The sequence below is a fragment of the Acinonyx jubatus genome, chromosome B1 (assembly GCF_027475565.1).
Source record: "Acinonyx jubatus isolate Ajub_Pintada_27869175 chromosome B1, VMU_Ajub_asm_v1.0, whole genome shotgun sequence".
Taxonomy (NCBI): domain Eukaryota; kingdom Metazoa; phylum Chordata; class Mammalia; order Carnivora; family Felidae; genus Acinonyx; species Acinonyx jubatus.
Genome location: NC_069382.1, coordinates 24,709,940 through 24,721,961, shown reverse-complemented (window position 1 = coordinate 24,721,961; position 12,022 = coordinate 24,709,940).

The following is a 12,022-nucleotide window of genomic DNA, read 5'->3' as shown; positions in this document are numbered from 1 at the left end:
CAATGATGTTTAGAATTTTTTTTGAAATATTATTTAAAACGGTGTAATTTGTATGCCTATGATATATATTAGGCAGTTTAAATTATGTGTAAGGGTACTTTTAAAAACTGTTACTAGATGACCAAAATTTTGCCTTTTATCTCCACTCTGAGTGTGACTGGACAGGCCTTGTCCCCCGTCAACTCAGCCAGCCACCTCTCCTTATACTTCAATAGAATCGGGCAGATTTGTATTTGAATTCTATTATTGTCCAAAGGAAGCGACACGAACCATTTAATAAGAGATGGTCTTGAAAGGGTCAGGAAAAGAATATCATGGACTAAAAAAACATCCTTATGATGAATAAAAGTGTGTTAGACTATCCCAAAGCGTGTGTGGAAACATGGTATCGATATCGAAATAACTTGATTTTTTACCTTCTCGGAAGGCCGGCACCTTCACTGCCCCACGCCACCTGCAGGCTGTCAGCTCCTTCTCAGAGTCAGGTGTGAAGTAACAGGGCTCTGTGCCCGCCACTGCTGTGGCCCTAACGCAGCATATGGTGCCCTGGCTGGGTGGGGGTGCAAGCCTGACCACCTCCCATTCCTCCCATTCTCTGGGACAGGATGTAAGAAGCTACATTTCCCTGAGCATTAGTTTGCCCCTCATGGTGGCTGCTCAGAGGCAAACCTATCAAGTCCTGAGAACAAAATACACTCTGTGCCAAACTTTTGGCAAGAATCCGTGGAACCTCGGGCATGTGTCTTGCACTCTTTGGCAGAAATATCTCCATTTTAAAACATTGCTAATGGGGCGCCTGGGTGGCTCAGTCGGTTAAGCATCCAACTTTAGCTCAGGTCATGATCTCACGGGTTCATGAGTTCGAGCCCTGCGCCGGGTTCTGTGCTGACAGCTCAGAGCCTGGAGCCTGCTCCAGATTCTGTGCCTCCCTCTCTCACTCTTCCCCCTGCCCCTCAAAAAAATTGCTAGTTATTGTCCTTACAAACCATCACTTTGTACATCTTTGTGCTCATCTTCCATTTTTAAAAAATATTTAAGCATAAATTCAGATGAAGAGCTATCTCCTTAACAGATTTGTCAGATGTTAGTTTTTTCCATGGTTAGATCTGAAGGAAATAAAGATTACTACCTGGCTTTTACTGTACATATCACCCCCTACTCAGTCCCCAGGGACAGGGCACGGAGAACAGTCCCTACGAAGCTGCACCCCTGAGCAGCCTCAGCCAGTGGAAAATTGCCAGATGTTTGAACCACCAGGGACCTTAGTTGCCACCGACTCCAAGGAGGGATTTGCCCAAGCCAGGAACCAGACCTGCATGTCCCCCACCACACCACACTGTTTGCATTCCTTGTGGTCCTCTGCGTCCCCATAGATCTTTCAGAAGCACTGCCTGAACTCCCTGCTCTGTGTTGATTTTCTTGCTCACCATCCTATAGCCCTTTCCACATAGGGTATTTTACAGCATTACATACCATATTTACCTTTAGCAATTAAAAACCTTCATTTATTTTCTTAATGTTTATTTTTGAGAGAGACAGAGCACAAGCAGGGGAGGGGCAGAGAGAGAGGGAGACAAAGAATCCAAAGCAGGTGCCAGTCCCTGAGCTGTCAGCATATAGCTCGACATGGAACTTGAACCCACGAACCGTGAGATCATGACCTGAGCCGAAGTTGGATGCTTAACCAACTGAGCCACCCAGGTGCCCCAAACCGTCTTGAATCACCCACAATTTTTCCCTTATGTTTTTCCAATTAAAAAAGGGGGGGGGGTGGGGTCCCGGGGAGTTGACCAAGACCTTTCCAACTCCAGTCACTTTTCTGGCTGGTATCTTTGTTCTCCATGTCAGCCCCAGCCCCAACCTCTAGGAACAAACTTGCATTTGCATTATTTTTTGAGACAGAGAGAGAAAGAGTGAGAGAGAACGAGTGGGGGAAGAGCAGAGGGAGAAAGAAAGAGGGAGGGAGGGAGAATGAGTGGGGGAGGGCAGAAGGAGCAAGAAAATGCCAAGCAGGATCCACACTCAGCACAGAGCCCAACATTGGGCTCAATCTCACGACCACGATTTCTTGACCTGAGCTGAAATCAAGAGCTGAATGCCTAACCAACTGAGTCACTCAGGAGCCCCCTGCATTTGCCATTAAAAACATTTTTTTTTAAATGTTTTTTGAGAGAGAGAGTGAGACTGAGCGGGGGAAGGGGAGAGAGGGAGACACAGAATCAGAAGCAGGACCCAGGCTCCAAGCTGTCAGCACAGAGCCCGACGCGGAGCTCAAACCACGAACCACAAACTACAAGAACATGACCTGAGCCGAAGTCAGACGCCCAACCCACTGAGCCACCCAGGCGCCCCTCGAGTTTGTCATTTTAAAGGGCCTGCTGCAAACGGGTATAAAGGAGCTCTCCCACCCACCACTGACCCCCGGCCTGCCTTCTGGGGAGGAAGGGTCTGGGTCTGGCTCTGGCTGACGGAATTCAGTTCCTGGAATCAGCTGGCTGTGGAGGGCCATGTCTCAACTTCACTTTGTCTTCCACCAAGAGAAGCTCTCCTTTTAGATCCTGCAGGTCTAACTCCCTGCTCTCATCATCCTCTAAGACTCCCAGGTGTGAAGAATAGGTGTTCATTTACTCGAGAGATTGTAACTACGTTCCCCCCTTATCTGCAAGGAATATTTTCTGAGATGCCCAGTGGATGCCTGAAACCACGGATAGTACCGAACCCTCCGTATACTATGCTTTCTCCTACACATATGCACCTAGGATAAAGTTTAATTCATACATTAAACACAGTAAAAGATTAACAATAGCTAATAGTAAATAGAACTCTAACAATATACTTTTATCAAAGTTATGTAAAAGTGGTCTCCCCAAAATTTATCAAAATCCAGCACTCACCCTTCCCGTGGCGACAGGAGATGAAAAACTGCCAACACGGTGAGATGAAGTGAGGTTCCTGACGTAAGTTTTGTGACACAGCACGAGGGTAGGAAGCAGGAGCGCCGGCTCTGGCCCGAGGTTGACCGTGGTAATGAAGCTGCGGAAAGCCAAACCTCGGATAAGGGGATGGCTGTGTCTGAGTACAGGTGAAATCGATGATGTGTGCTTGGTCCTCAGTGTTAACTGATCAAGGGCTAAAATGAAATCACCTGTGACCAATATTTAGCCATCAGTTCCTACCTTTTTCTTTCCCTTGAAAAGAAAGGGGCCAGTGGATTTGGTTAAGTGTACAATGAAGGGCGTGACATTTTGAGGTTCAGAGGGAAATCCCTTCTGTGTTCAGAGTTCGCTCACTCCGGAGGAGAACAAGACCGTGAAGTCAAGCCCATCCATGCCTTTGAGAGGGCAGAGCCCCCAAGGGTTTATCAATGGGGATGTTGTATCGAGAGGAGGCTGGAGCGGCCCCACTCCCAGGGAGAGCTGGGCCCCCGACACTACCCCGACATGATAGGGGATGGCCCCCTGTGTACCACAAGCGAGAGCACTAGCCCCACGTTTGGGAACCTTGGCAATGATTCCTATGCCCAGGCCTCTTCCATGGGCCTGGTTCCCGCACGGTATGTGAGACCCATGTGCCCATCCTGGGCGCAGGGAGGGTGGTGAGCTGCGGGTGATCACCAGCATCAGAGGCAACTGAAAGATTCTCATCAAAAGAAATGCAGTTGGATCCCCAAATTTCGACGAAATAAGAAGACTCTGTGTGAAGCTGATTGTTAGGGAGTCCTAATCGAATCCCACACTCCTCTGTTTTATTACGGGGTGTGGGGGGGAGCTGAAGTGACTTGCACATTCCCACACCTGCAGAGCTCTGGCTCCCGTGGGGTGGGGGGGTGATACACAGCCATCCCAAAGAAACTCACCCGCACCATCTTGGGAGGCCTCAGTCCTCAAAACCGGGTGATATATGGATAACTTGTCTTTTTTCACTACTTTGTTCACCCAAGAAAGGTACTAAAAACGTGGGAACAGAAAGCTCTTGTTTTTCCATCATTTAAAAAATGGTGATTTAGGGTCACCTGGGTGACTCAGCCAGTTAAGTGTTTGACTCTTGATTTTAGCTCAGATCAAGCCCTGTGTCAGGCTCCACTCTGGGCCTGGAGTCTGCTTAAGATTCTCTCTTAATTAATTAATTCAAAAAATAAAGATAGTGATTCAAAATCTCTTCATTTCTCTGTAGTTTGTGTTAAACAACTTCTGAACAATTTCTCTGGGCAAGGGGAATTCTAAATACTGTTAGAGATCTTATGAGAATAAGATACAGTTCCTGGTCCTGTGAAATTAAAAATAAGCAGGACCAATGTGCACAGTTCTCTCTTTCTGGAATATTCTTCCACTCTCCATTTGGTCTGATTTAATCATGGTTCCACCTCAGCTGAAATGTATACTGCTCAAGTGGGCCTTTGGTGCTCCTGCCCTAACCCAGACCAGATAGAAGTTATTATATTATATTATATTATAGAGCCTTGTGTAGTCTTTCTTTTGAATTCATCCATACCTACTTAGTTCCTTAGCATTTCCTTTGTCTACCAGAGTACACATATCACAAGGGCCAGGATGTGGTCTGCCCCTCTCAGGGCAGAAGCCTACAGTGCCTAACAGCCTGAGGGGAAGGAATTACCAAGCCCCTTTACAGATGTCTAGGGCCTAAAGAGGTCTGGCTCCTGTCAGTCACAGAGCTGGGGGGGCAAAGGCTCTCAGCTTGGGTTGTCAGTGCAAACCCCCTTGGTATACTCCCTACATGGGAAGGTGGCTTTTGTGAGAGGAGGTAAAGGGCAGAGAAGCCTGGAGAAGCAGGTTGCAGACCCTTTAAGGGCCTAAATGCCCTTAAAAAGGGTTTTAAACTTTAACCTATAATGCTACAGAGCCTTTCAAGATTTGTGAGCAGGCGCTCCGGAAAGATTACTCTGGAAACCGACGGAGGTGTGGGTGGGGAGGGGGGCCTGGGATCTGTGGCAGGGAGCGGAGACACAGCGAGGAGCTGGGACAGCAGGTTTAGAAATGAGAAGAAGATATGCAGACCTAAGGTAGAATGAACTAGAATCTGATTAGAGAGCTGCTTGAAGGTAAGGAAAAAATGGCTCCTATGTTTCCTCCTGGTTAAACAGACCCCGCCAGGCCGGCGGAGGACGGCGCTTCGGAGGCCTCCACAGTCAGAGTGGCTCTCGGGCGCCCTCTTCTGGAGAAGGGAGCCGGCTGCCGAACTGTGCCGTCAGCAGAACCCGCTGAGGCCGCCCAGTGGACACTAGCGGGTCTTTCAAACAAACACTTGCTAACTAACACGCTGTGAACTGGAGAGTGGACCCCAGCACATCTGCCTATGCGTAAACAAAAGGCTGTCAAAGCAAACTGTTACATCTTCCAACACATACTATCCCAGACTTAGAAGCAGTTTAGGGACAACAGAAGAGAATTGTACTTGCCTGAAAGTAGATAATATTTATTTGCGGAGGAAAAGAGAAGGCAGAATTCTTCGGGGAATGCTAAATATGTTTAGAAGAATTAAAGGACTGAACTCATGGTGGATCTTCAGCTGCTGAAGCTACCCTGGAATACTTCAGACTACCAACTGTTGAGATGTGCAGGGTTCAGACAACTCAAAACTGTTACATGTGGAATTTGGCAAAGATGACCAACCTCAGGAGAAGAAAACAGGACTGAATGGGTGGGACTCACTCAGTGGGAGGGCTCCAGGGCTTTTCTCGCAGCCTATGCCCCACCCAGCGCCACCCCCCCCCCCCAACCTCCACATCCACCCATGGCATATGCCTGGCCTGGGCCATTAAATGTGGCTGTCCACATGGGAAGAGCCAGATGGTGGTCAAGTAGTCTCAGAATGGTGGACAGCATGGTGGCTTTGTTCTGAGAGCCATAGAAGAAAATTGGGGGCACCTGGGTGGCTCAGTCAGTTAAGCGTCTGGCTCTTGATTTTGGCTCGTCATGACCTCAAGGTTTGTGAGCTTGAGCCCCACATCAGGCTCCACACTGACAGTTTGGAGCCTGTTTGGGATTCTCTCTCTCCCTCTCTCTCTGCCCCTCCCCCACTCGTTTTCTCCCTCCCTCTCTCTCTCTCAAAATAAATAAAATTAAAAATAAAATTGATAATGGCCCTCCAGGACCTACAGCACTGGCCCCATTACCTTCTCATCTTCTCCCTTACTTAGCTTCCCTTGTTCCCTCAGCTCTAGATTTACTCCTTCTGTCCTGTTCGTCCAACATTTCAGGATTCAGGTACCTCAGATACTGTGCACTTACTGTTCCTTCTACTGCAAGTGCTCTTCCCTGAAGTATAAACAATGTTCCCTCACTTTCTCCCAGCCTTGGCTCAGATGTCATGTTATCAAAGTGGTCTCCTTTGATGAACCTATCGGAAATTGCACACCACATTCCTCCCCCACAAACCCCCACCCCCCCCCCCCACATACTCTGTTCCCCTTGCATGTTTCATTTTTCTCCATGGCCCTTATCATCTTTAAATATGACATTTTACTTGTATAGGTTATCGGCTCCCCTTATCCCCAAGATGTAGAGCTCCAAGAGAACAGGCATTTTGTCTGTCATTTTTCTCCACTGCTCCGTCTCTCACACCAAGAACAGTGCTGGGCATAAGGCAAACACTCAATAAATACGTGATGGGTTACTGTTGGTTCTTGGATTCGCAGTATCCAGTGTCTCCCGCACAGGGACAATGTGGTCAGCCTTGAGTTGACTGGGGGGGCGGGGGGCGAGGCCCAGGGGGATCTCTGCAGCCTTTAATGACCTATGCCTTTCCTCCCAAACTGGGGAGTCTAGCGTGGGGATGAGAAAAAAAAAACTTGGTCTTTTACCTAGACAGGAGTTTTTGGAGTTGAAAAACCAAGACCTGACCACCTTGGATTTTAGGTTTTGAAGGGACCTCTTTCTCCAAAGGTGAGTGTGGTTCCCCATGGCTTTCTGCCTGGAGAGAAAGTCCTCAGGGACCAAGTGAACCCCTATAGACAGCATGGTGAGCCTGGACCAGGAAGAGATAATGGAAGCAAATGGCTTCCTTTCTTTGGTGTTACTCCCCTCTCCTGGGAGCTCTCTTGCTGCTGTTAAGACTGACTGGCCTGGGTGGCTCAGTCAGTCAAGCATCTGACTTCGGCTCAGGTCACGATCTCACGGTTCGTGCGTTCGAGGCCTGTGTCGGGCTCAGTGCTGACAGCTCGGAGCCTGGAGCCTGCTTCGGATTCTCTCTCTCTCTCTCTCTCTCTCTCTCTCCCCCCCCCTCCCCCACTCACGCTCCATCTCTCTCTGTCTCTCTCTCTCTCTCAAAAATAAACATTAAAAAAAAAAAAGGCTAACTGACTTGATCAAGTTGCTTGACCCCTCCTGAGCATTCATTTTCTCATCTGTACAGTTTCTTCAGCTGTAAAATCAGGTTAACGATAACAGTCCTGGCAAATCAAATAAGACATAAACAGAGTCTGAGTTTCAAAGTGTCAGGAAAGGAAACAGCTATCAAAGAAGGCCACTTACGCAGGGCAAAATGTAATACGTTGACCAAATGTGTGACACAGAAATTGTTTTGAGGGACAGATAGGACCACAAGACTAACTGTCAAGTAATGAAATTACATTTGTCCTTTCTCTTTCTAACTGTAAAATGAAACACATAGTCCTCTATTGGTTAGGAAAAAAACTTAAGGTTGAAAAAAACAGGAAGCAGGCACTTATACCACCAACAGGTCAAGTTCCAAACTTCTAATTTGTACAAAGGCATTTTTCTGCTAACACATCCAACGAGGAACTAACTGCCAGATAGTCAGGGCCAGGTCAGGGCCAGGCTTAGGTAAACCTGGAAACTGTCTCCATCGGTTTTCATCATGCTCCCCTCAGCCCCGCCCCCACGCCGTGCTCACCATAGTTCCTCTGCGTCCTGTGTGTTCCTACAAGCCTGGAGACTGGGACTGGGCTGTAGACCAACTTCCTGGGAGACATGTCAAGCCCACAGTGGCAAATTTCCAGAACTGGCCCCTCACCTTACCAAACCAGGCAATCTCGCTTCCGCAGGCACAGCCTCTCAGTCCACGTGGACTCAACAGTCCTTGGGGATCCCCAAAGTCCCCCTGTGGTTGAACTCAGGTCTCCTGGGCTGTTTCACCGGCGGCAGCTCCACACAGCTATCAGCCACTTTAGATGCAAACCGGCTTTAAGGACCTTCCCGGGGGCACCTGGGTGGCTCAGTTGGTTAAGCCTCTGACTCAGGCTCAGGTCATGATCTCAAAGTTCATGGGTTCGAGCCCTGCGTCGGGCTCTGCGCTGACAGCTCCGAGCCTGGAGCCTGATTCAGATTCTGTGTCTCCCCCTCTCTCTGCTCCTCCCCTGCTCATGCTCTGTCTCTCTCTCTCTCTTTAAAAAAAAAAAAGACCTTCCCAGGATGCTCCTTTGCTTACACAAGTGTTTCCCAGCCTGGTTGCAGGTGAGAAACATCTGTGCAGCTTTTTGAACACACTAGTGAACAATGAACACGCTAGTGAACAAGACCCACCCAGAACCACTAACACGGGCCCGGCTAGTGTGCAGGGGGGTTGAAGCCTGGCTTATAAAGCCCCCGACTCCTTTTCCAGCATACAAAGCCCCCTGTGGGGTGCCCACCTCAGCCCTCACCACACTCTCCCCACACCCACGCCAATGCCCCAGCGTTGGTGTTCCCTAAAGGCACCTCAGCATTTCATGCCCTCAGGGTTCTGTACGTCCTTCTGTGGGTCTAGGACCTAACTCCTCAAAGTGTGTCCGCAGATGGACAGTGTCAGCCTCACCTGGGAACCCAGAGCCACAGAAGCAGAATGCACGTTTCAGCAAGATCCCAGCTGACTTGTACAAACGTTCAAGTTTGCGAAACACTCTAGATTCTTTCCTGGCTTGCACCCCTGGGGAATCCACACTCACGCTTGGATCCCTAGATCCTTAGCTCAGGGAGCGCCTCTTCCGCCAAGACTTTCCCAACCTCGCCCTCTTTGCGCCCAGCCCTCTCCCGGAAGGAAGGAGACCCTCCCTCCCTCACGCTACCACTTTCCTCGCACCCAAGAGCTGAAACCAATAATTCCTTGCGCCTGCATTACGCAGTATTAGGATCAAACAAAAACCACCTCGCTGCTTGCTTCACGAAATACAAGTTCCCAGAAGAAAAGGCTGTGAACCAACTGAACAGTTTACTTACAAAACTCACGGCTTGTGCAGGAAGAGTGGCCTCAAACCCCTTACTTCTCCGTGCCCACCCATCCAGAGAAAGCTATGAAGGCAGGACTCTGTCCAATCCCAATCGATTCCACCTTGCAAGACTCACCTTAAAATCACCCAGCCCACGCCCTGGAGCCATAGGAACACCTTTCTCTAATTTCCTTTTTTGAGACATGACTAAGGCAATCAGGGTGACGTCTCCTCACAGGAGATCTAACAAACTTGACTTTGTTGAATCAGCAAGTTTTTCTGGTGGCCTTTTAGACAGTCGACAGGCAATACACTCATCACAGAAGATTGCAATTATTTATTTGGGCAGCAGATATCACCCTTGCCACTACCTTGCCTGCCTCCTTCCTGGGCGCGCGCGTGCACGTGCGCACACACACACACACACCATAGACTCGCACACAAAGCATCAAGGAATAGAACTAATGGGCTGAATATCTGAGTCAGAGGCAAGAAGGGTGGGAAAAAGAGAGAAGGGAAGGAAGGGCCAGGGGTTGGAAGAGAGACTAGGGCAGAGAGGAGAGGTCTTCCACCATCAGGAAAAGAAACAGTCCCCTGCCCAGGCTTCCTGGGCTCCTACTCGGCCCTCCCCCATGCCCTTCTCCCTGGAGAAGCTGAGCACAATGGAATTGAATACGTTACAGGAGCCACTTTCAAATCCAGACAGCCAGGGTGAATTTCAAGGATGCAATATTTAACGTGAACCTAAAGTTAAAGACTATTTTGTATCTTCTGTATATTCTTCGAGATTGATTACTTGTACTTGACCTCAACTGCATAGGTATGTAATGAAATATAGTATATATGCATACCAGCTGGGCTACCTTTGTGTAATATTGCTTCCATCTCTCCAATGTTTATCGGGTCTCTCTTTCTGTCTCTAATTCTGTGAGAGCTACCAAAGACATAGAAAATCTGTAAAAATTAGATAATAGGGACAAAAGGAATTTTTGAGCGTATATTGGAAGGACAGGAGCAAGTATAATTGCAGAGCATTTCAAGTTTCTATGACCTGAGAATGAAGAAAATTTGGTTAGATTTATCCAAAACTTTCTAATCTAAATATGAAAATATTATCAGGTAATTTTTTTTATCAGTGATATATTGATTATCTATTGTGAACAAATTACCTGCAAACTTGGTAACTTAAGGCAACATTTATTTTCTTACTCAGTTTCTGAGCATTAGTTTCTGAGAGTGACTTAGCTGAGTGGTTCTGGGTCTCTCAAGAGGTTGCAGTCAGGATGCTGGCTGGGGATGCTGTCATCTGAAGGTCTGACTGGGGCTGGAGGGGCCACTTCCCATAAGGTTCACGCAAATCGTTGTTGGCAGGTCTCGGTGTCATGTGGGCCTCTCTATAAAACTGCTCACGACTTTCTCCAGAGTAGGCCATCCAAGAGGAAGAGCACAGTGACTTTTAAGATCTGGCCTTTATGGAGCACCTGGGTGGCTCAGTCGGTTGAGCGTCCGACTTCAGCTCAGGTCACGACCTCGCGGTCCGTGAGTTCGAGCCCCGCATGGGGCTCTGTGCTGACAGCTCAGAGCCTGGAGCCTGCTTCGGATTCTGTGTTTCCCTCTCTCTCTGCCCCTCCCCCCCTCAAGCTCTGTCTCTCTGTCAAAAATAAACATTAAAAAAAATTAAAAAAAAAAAGATCTGGCCTTTAAAGTCACACACTGTCATTTCTGTCTTAGTCTATTTATTAGAAGTGAGTCACTAAGTCCAGCCCACACTCAAATACAGGGGAATGAGGCTCCACCTTTTTGAAGGTTGAACCATCATATTCCTCCCATATGCAAAACACTCTCATCTCTCCCAACACCTCAAAATATCCATTAGTTATTCATCACTATGTAGAAAGTTATTCCAAAACTTATTGGTTTAAAGCAATGAAAATTTATCATCTCAGTTTTGGTGGGTCAGCAATTCAGAAATCATTTTGCTGGGTGGTTCTGAGTCAGTTTCTTTCATGAGGTTTCAGTCAAAGTATCAGCTGGGTCTGAGTCATCTGGAGGCTCGAGGAGGCTGGAGGAACTGCTCCTAAGATCACTGAGTGACGTAGTTGTTGGCTGGAGGCCTCAGCTTCTCACCACGTAGACCTCTCCATAGACTGTTTAAATGTCCTATTGTCACAGAACTTAGCTTCTCCCACAGTAAGTGATCCAAGAGTGAGCAAGATGGAAGCCATGATGTTTTTTATGACCCAGTCTCAGAAGTGACAGCCCATCACCTCTGCTGTGTTCATTTGGTCTCACAGGACAACTCTAATATGACATGGGAGGGGACTACACAAGAGCATGAATCCAGGAAGCAGGTCTCACTGGGGGCCATCTTGGAGACAGGCCAACCCACCTGCTAATGAATTAATGTCAGAGGCTGGACTTAGGCTCACTGTCAGAAGCTGAAGACTCTGGTCTGTTTTTGCCACTCTTCATATGATCTTTATACAGTAGCAAAATTTCTGGGTACCATGAAAATAAGGATCTTAGGTAATAACCATGTCAACCAGATGAATGATGATGATATACTGACAAAATGACCAAGAGAGTTTGTGTGTGAAAACAGCCTATAGAAGTTCAGACATTGCAGGCATATGTCTATCTGAGAGGGCACTCTGAAGTTTTGTGAGCCTAGCAATTGTAAATTCTACTTCCAGCAATGTGGGCTTGGAAAAACCACTGGATTTCTTTATACCTCGGTTTCCTCAACCTCATAAAAAGCACAATAATAGGGGCACCTGGGTGGCTGAGTCAGTTAAGCATCCTCCTCTTGATTTTGGCTCAGGTCATGATCTCACAGTTCATGAGTTTGAGCCCCATGTC